We start from the raw sequence: 7,828 nt of genomic DNA on the forward strand, positions 1-7,828 counted from the left end.
GATAAATCCCTAGGGAAATGTTCTAGGTTTACCTCTCCTCTTTAAAATTAACCGTACCTTTGTGAAACTTTATTGGTTCAAGTTTTGCGATGAATGTGTTCATATCTCTCACTTTGACCAATGGTAGGTGATGAAGTTATGTACCTAGGGTAGGAGCATGGACCTGTCCTAAGAGCCCTACCCAAGGACATCCCTGGAAGAAGTCACCTTTCAATCGACTTGAAGGTATCCCACTCGACGGATTCAAGACACTCGACCAGGAAGCTACCACTCGACTACGAAGCCAACCACTCGACTCACAGGAGATCTAAAGTCACTCCGCAAGCAAATGGTCGGCCATTAAGTAGTCTTTATGGTCATCATAGCACTTTAATAGGGACGTTACCAGTAACGCCCAGTCTTAATGTATTTTAACCCTGCATTACTGAGGACCGGAGGGGCCTGGCGAACTCTATATAAGCCACCCTCCTCCTCAGTAGCAGGGGTTGGCACCCCTGTAATTCATACACACATAATCCAGTCGACCGCCTCCGGGCACCGAGACGTAGGGCTGTTACTTCCTCCGCGAAGGGCCTGAACTCGTACATCCTGGTGTATTTACAACTTCTCCATAGCTGAGATCTAGCCTCTCCATACATACCCCCCTACCTCACTGTCAGAGTTAGAACCACGACAGTTGGCGCCCACCGTGGGGCGGGAGTCTTAGCGCCTAGTTGGAGAAGTTGCGATTTTTTCGATCCCTTTGATCATGTTTTCGTGCGGAGATTTGGTAGAGGGCCGCGAGATCCGTCTCGGCGCACTCGCGTTCATCGCCGACAACTCCGCTTGGCTTCAGGAGGCTCCACTCGACATCGACGCCCTCCCCGTCCGCGGTGCGACGCACTTCCGCGCATGTGTTCGTGGCGTCCTCCTGCGACAGCCGTCGACTCAGTATCGGTCGGCTCCCGTGTCATCTTCCCGCCCTGTCTCCCACCGGCGCAAGCGCTCCGGCCGGTCGAGACTTCAGAGGTGGGTGAGGCATGCCGTGGCCCGCCAGTCGGCAGCCCCACAAGTCGCGGCAATCGAGCCCGGCGAATCCCTCTACGGCCTGTTCGACCTGTCGACTGGCTCCGCGGAGACCACATCCGAGTGCGGCAGCAGCGACCCGACGACTGAGGTTCTGGCGGTCGATGGAACACACAGTCCTCCCGGTTTCCCTCGCACCGATGGAGGCGCGGGTGGAGGCGACCCGTCGCATCCCCACGATGAGTATCTCCTCGAACCTCTCACGTCATTGCAGCGAGAGGAGCTTCGCCACCGGAACATGGATGCACTCCGCACTCCTATCGTCGGAGAAAACCCCGAGGCCCGGGCCTTGGAGGACGCGCGCTTGGCTAACTTGGCCGAGCGCACTCGACTGGAGAATCTCCAGCGAATACTCGACGAGCAAGCGCGTCAGCGAGCTCCCGAGTCCAGTCGACGTCAGCTCTTCCCGCCTACGCAGGTATATCGAACCCCAGTTCAGAATTTGGCAGTCGCGACCCGTATAGCAGAATCGATTCAGCCCTCCCAGTCGGAGGCTGGCAGGGGCCTGTTGCAAATCAGAGCGTTGCTCCGGGCAGCGGGAAACCAGAATTCCGTTGTTTCTCAGTCGCGAAATAGGATCCACAGTCGATCCGTTGCAATGGATACAGTCCAGTCGGCTCACAGCCCAAGATCGCCCCCGAGGCGTGAGGGACGCGGAGACCGGCACGATCAGTACAGAAGAAATGAGCAGTATGATCACCGGTTCGATCGACGTCGAGTGCCAACCCCTCCCCCGAGGAGTGGGTCATATGCGCCTCGACAGCAGGATGACAGACACCCTCATAGTGTTAGGCGGAGAGTTCCAGTCGACTCCAGGGACCCAGGCTTTGATGCGAGATCCATCCTCGTTCAGGGTCTGGTTGACAGGAACAGAGCTCACCGAGAAGGCCACGACAGGGATGCGCCTGCCAGCAGCGGAGTACGTGTTTCGGGGCCAGAGTGTCTCAGTCGAGCCATCAGGGCCGCAGTGATTCCTCCCAACTTCCGGTTGGCGATTGGAGTCAGCAAGTTCACCGGCGAGTCTAAGCCTGATACTTGGCTCGAAGACTACCGAGTGGCTGTCCAGATTGGTGGCGGCAATGATGAGGTGGCTATGAAGCATTTGCCTCTCCTGTTAGAGGTCTCGGCCAGAGCGTGGCTGAATCAGTTAGCACCAAGTAGCATCTACACTTGGGAGGATCTCCCTCGAGTGTTTGTCACGACCTTTGAAGGAACATGTAAGCGACCGGCAGGCCTTACAGAATTGCGGTCTTGCGTGCAGAAACCGAGTGAAACTCTGAGGGATTACATCCAGAGGTGGATCACTTTGCATCACACAGTTGAGAATGTACCAGATCACCAAGCAGTTTGTGCCTTTAAAGAAGGCGTCAAGAACAGAGAGTTGAACCTGAAGTTCGGTCGGACCGGAGAAATGTCTCTGAATCGGATGATGGAAATTGCCACCAAATACGCTAACGGAGAATATGAAGATCGACTCCGGAGTGCCAAGCAGAAAGCAGTCGCCCAGGAAACTGGAGGCAATTCCAGTCGGAAGCAGAAGCGGAAGGCCGAGCCAGCCGCTCCTGGGGAGGCCCTGGCCGTAACCCAGGGAAAATTCAAGGGAAAACCCAAGGGGCCCTGGAACCCCAAGAAAGCCAAGGATCAAGATGGGAATGATGTGTTGGATCTGCCATGTCACATCCACACCAAGAAAGATGAAGAGGGTAATCTTATTTACCCAAAGCATACCACTCGACAGTGCCGGCTCCTGATCCAGCAGTTTCAGGGCAAGCAGTCCAAAGACAAGGAAAAAGAGTCAGACAGAGTTGAGGACAAAGAAGATTGTGACGATGGATACCCCCAAGTCAATTCCACCTTGATGATTTTTGCTGATGTCGAAAGCAAAAGTCGACTGAAAGTCATTAACCGTGAAGTGAATATGGTTGCCCCGGCAACACCCAGCTACCTGAAGTGGTCTCAGACTGCCATCACGTTCGACCAGTCCGATCACCCTGCGCACATTGCCACCCCTGGGAGGCAAGCTCTGGTGGTCGATCCAATTGTCGAAGGCACTCGACTGACCAAAGTCCTGATGGATGGTGGCAGCGGCCTGAACATACTATATGCAGAAACGTTGAAAGGGATGGGCATTCCGATGTCCAGGCTCAGTGCCAGCAACATGAGTTTCCATGGAGTCATTCCTGGAAAGAAAGCCGAGTCACTCGGCCAGATTTCTCTCAATGTGGTTTTCGGTGATTCAAAGAATTACCGCAAGGAAAAGTTGATATTTGAGGTTGTGGACTTCCCAAGTGCTTATCATGCTATTCTGGGCCGGCCAGCTTATGCAAGCTTCATGGCTCGACCGTGCTATGTGTATCTCAAGTTAAAGATGCCCGGCCTCAGAGGTGTGATCACTGTTACAGGCAATCGGAAGAAAGCAGAGGAGTGTTTTCAGAAAGGATCAAAGATTGCCGATGCTCAGATGTCAGTAGTCGAGCTGCAAGAGTACCAGAAGACTGCTGATCCGAGTGAATTGCTGCGAGCCAAGAAGCCAGCTTCAGAATCAGCTTTTCAGTCGTCCGGTGAAACTAAGCCAGTTCACATTCACCCGACCGACCCCAATGCTGCTCTGACTCACATCTCAACGACGCTCGACTCCAAATAGGAAGAAGCGCTCATCCAGTTCCTCCATGAGAACTGGGACATCTTCGCATGGAAGCCTTCTGACATGCCTGGAGTTCCTAGGGGGCTGGCTGAGCATCGTCTACGAGTCGACCTGAAGTTCAAGCCTGTGAAAGAACATCTTCGACTGTCTGCCGTCCAGAAGAGGAAAGCTATTGGCGAGGAGGTGGCTCGGCTCTTAGCAGTGGAGTTCATCCGAGAGATTTTCCACTCCGAGTGGCTCGCCAATGTTGTCATGGTCCCCAAGAAGGACAAGTCACTTCGCATGTGCATTGACTTTAAACATATCAATCGGGCCTGCCCGAAAGATCATTTCCCTCTCCCCCGCATCGACCAGGTAGTCGACTCGACCGCGGGGTGTGAGCATTTGTCTTTTCTAGATGCTTATTCAGGATACCATCAGATCCGTCTGTATGGACCCGACGAGATCAAAACGGCTTTCATCACCTCATTCGGGTGCTTCTGTTATGTCACCATGCCCTTCGGCCTCAAGAATGCTGGAGCCATGTTCATGAGGATGATTCAGAAGTGTTTGCTCACTCAGATCAGTCGGAACGTAGAAGCATACATGGATGATATTATGGTTAAGTCACGGAAAGGTTCCGACCTACTGACTGACCTTGCCGAAACCTTTGCTAACCTCAGGAGATATGATATCAAGCTCAATCCATCAAAGTGCACATTCGGAGTTCCAGGTGGAAAGTTACTCGGTTTTCTCGTTTCCGAACGAGGAATCGACGCCAATCCCGAGAAAGTTGGCACCATACTCCGGATAAAGCGCCCTGTGCGTGTACACGATGTCCAGAAGCTTACAGGTTGCTTGGCCGCTCTAAGTCGATTCATTTCTCGTCTCGGTGAAAAGGCGTTGCCTCTTTACCGACTGATGAAGAAGTCTGACAAGTTCGAGTGGACTCCAGAAGCTGATGCAGCGTTTGCAGAGCTCAAAGCTCTGCTCTCCACCCAGCCGGTGCTTGCTGCCCCAGTCAGTAAAGAGCCTCTGCTGCTTTACATTGCGGCCACGGGAAAAGTTGTCAGTACAGTACTTACGGTCGAGCGGGAAGAAGAAGGAAAGGCCTTCAGAGTTCAGCGCCCAGTATATTATGTGTCTGAAGTTTTGACCCCTTCGAAGCAAAGATATCCCCATTACCAGAAGCTTGTATACGGGATTTACGTGACCAGAAAGAAGGTTGCACACTACTTCTCTGACCGTTCCATTACAATCGTCAGCGACGCTCCACTATCAGAGATTTTGCACAACAGAGATGCAAGTGGTCGAGTGGCGAAGTGGGCGATTGAACTCCTTCCCCTAGATATCAAGTTTGAAGCAAAGAAGGCTATCAAGTCCCAAGCAATTGCAGATTTCATCGCCGAGTGGATTGAACAGCAGCTTCCGACTCAAGTTCACTCGGAGCACTGGACCATGTTCTTCGATGGATCTAAGATGCTGAATGGTTCCGGTGCTGGGGTAGTGTTGGTCTCCCCCCGAGGAGATAAGCTCAGGTATGTTCTCCAAATTCATTTCGATTCCTCCAATAATGAAGCAGAATATGAAGCACTCTTGTATGGGTTGTGCATGGCCATTTCACTCGGCGTCCGGCGCCTCATGGTCTATGGCGACTCAGATTTGGTGGTTAATCAGGTGATGAAGGAGTGGGACGTCAGAAGCCCAGCTATGACTGGCTACTACAACGCAGTAAGAAAGCTAGAAAAGAAATTCGAGGGGCTAGAGCTTCATCACATCCCCCGACTGAAAAATCAAGCAGCTGATGATCTGGCAAAGATAGGCTCCAAGAGAGAAGCCATTCCCAGCAATGCGTTTTTGGAGCACATCCGCTCGCCGTCAGTCCAGGAGGATCCTTTTACAAAAGAAGCCCCGCAACCGAAAAGTGCCACAGATCCGACTGAAGTCGAAATTCCTGCTGTGGTCGACCTAGTCATGGAGGTCTTGGCAATCACTCCCGACTGGACGATACCATACATCGCGTATATATTGAGGAAAGAACTTCCGGAGGATAAAGAAGAGGCTCGACAGATCGTCCGTCGATCTAAAGCTTTCACAGTCATAAAAGGATAGTTGTATAGAGAAAGCGCAACTGGAATCGGTCAGAAGTGCATAACGCCAGAAGAAGGTCAGATGATCCTTGATGATATCCACTCGGGGACCTGTGGTCACCATGCGTCCTCTCGGACCATCGCGGTCAAAGCATACCGAGTGGGTTTTTACTGGCCCAGGGCAAACAAAATGGCGAAAGAGATAGTCGACAAGTGTGAAGGCTGCCAGTTCTACTCCAACATGTCGCACAAGCCAGCATCAGCTCTGAGGACCATTCCACTCGTCTGGCCCTTCGCTGTTTGGGGACTGGACATGGTTGGTCCACTAAGAACAAGCAGGAGCGGATTCACACATGTGCTTGTGGCAGTCGACAAGTTCACCAAATGGATTGAAGCCAAGCCTATCAAAAATCTTGATGCTAGCACTGCTATTAGTTTCATCAGAGAGTTGATATTCAGATATGGGGTCCCGCATAGCATCATCACTGACAATGGGTCAAACTTTGATTCAGACAAGTTCAGAGCTTTTTGCGCCTCTCAAGGCACACGAGTCGACTACGCGTCGTCGCGCATCCCCAGTCGAATGGACAAGCTGAAAGAGCAAATGGTCTGATTCTCAAAGGACTGAAGCCTCGACTGATGCGTGATCTCAAGCACGCAGCAGGCGCTTGGGTCGACGAGCTTCCGTTAGTTTTGTGGGGACTGAGGACCACCCCGAACCGGTCGACTGGAAGAACGCCATTCTTTCTGGTTTACGGAGCCGAAGCCGTCCTGCCGAGTGATCTACTTCACAACGCCCCCAGAGTCGAGCTTTATAACGAAAACGAAGCAGAGCAAGCCCGGCAAGACGCAGTCGACCTCCTAGAGGAGGAGAGGGAAATGGCTATGATCAGATAGACCATCTATCAGCAAGACTTGCGTCGATTCCATGCCAGAAATGTGAAGAGCCGAGCCTTCCAAGAAGGAGATTTGGTCCTCCGAGTGGATCAACAGAAACCACACAAACTTGCTCCTACTTGGGAAGGCCCCTTCATCGTCACCAGAGTCCTCCGCAATGGAGCATATCATCTCTACAACATTGATCGCCGGATCGACGAGCCACGAGCTTGGAATGCGGAACTACTCCGCCCATTTTACACTTGAATTCTCACTCGGATGAGGTGTAATAAGAAAAACTTCTGTAGTTTATTTTTTATCAAAGAAAAGAGTGTCCCAGTTCTTCCTGTAATTGCTGTCACTTTTGTTTACGTACGAAATCCCCCAATGGGTAGCTTAGCTGCGAATCCGTTTCGCCTAAGTTTGCAAAAAAAATCCTACCGAGTGGTGAGCCAGACTCCCACTCGGGGGCTTAGCTGCAGCCCAGTGCTCGCCTAAGTATATAAAAATCCTACCGAGTGGTGAGCCAGACTCCCACTCGGAGGCTTAGCTGCAGCCCAGGCTCGCCTAAGTGTTTGAAAATCCTACCGAGTGGAGAGCAAACCTCCCACTCGGGGGCTTAGCTGCAGTCCAAGTACTCGCCTAAGTATTTGAAAATCCTACCGAGTGGTGAGCCAGACTCCCACTCGGAGGCTTAGCTGCAGCCCAGTGCTCGCCTAAGTGTTTGAAAATCCTACCGAGTGGAGAGAAAACCTCCCACTCAGGGGCTTAGCTGCAGCCCAGTGCTCGCCTAAGTATATAAAAATCCTACCGAGTGGTGAGCCAGACTCCCACTCGGAGGCTTAGCTGCAGCCCAGTGCTCGCCTAAGTATTTGAAAATCCTACCGAGTGGTGAGCCAGACTCCCACTCGGAGGCTTAGCTGCAGGCCAAGTACTCGCCTAAGTATATAAAAATCCTACCGAGTGGAGAGCAAACCTCCCACTCGGGGGCTTAGCTGCAGCACAAGTACTCGCCTAAGTATATAAAAATCCTACCGAGTGGAGAGCAAACCTCCCACTCGGGGGCTTAGCTGCAGTACAAGTACTCGCCTAAGTATATAAAAATCCTACCGAGTGGAGAGCAAACCTCCCACTCGGGGGCTTAGCTGCAGTCCAAGTACTCGCCTAAGTATAT

This window comes from Triticum dicoccoides, chromosome 5A, assembly GCF_002162155.2.
Source record: "Triticum dicoccoides isolate Atlit2015 ecotype Zavitan chromosome 5A, WEW_v2.0, whole genome shotgun sequence".
In the NCBI taxonomy this organism is placed as follows: domain Eukaryota; kingdom Viridiplantae; phylum Streptophyta; class Magnoliopsida; order Poales; family Poaceae; genus Triticum; species Triticum dicoccoides.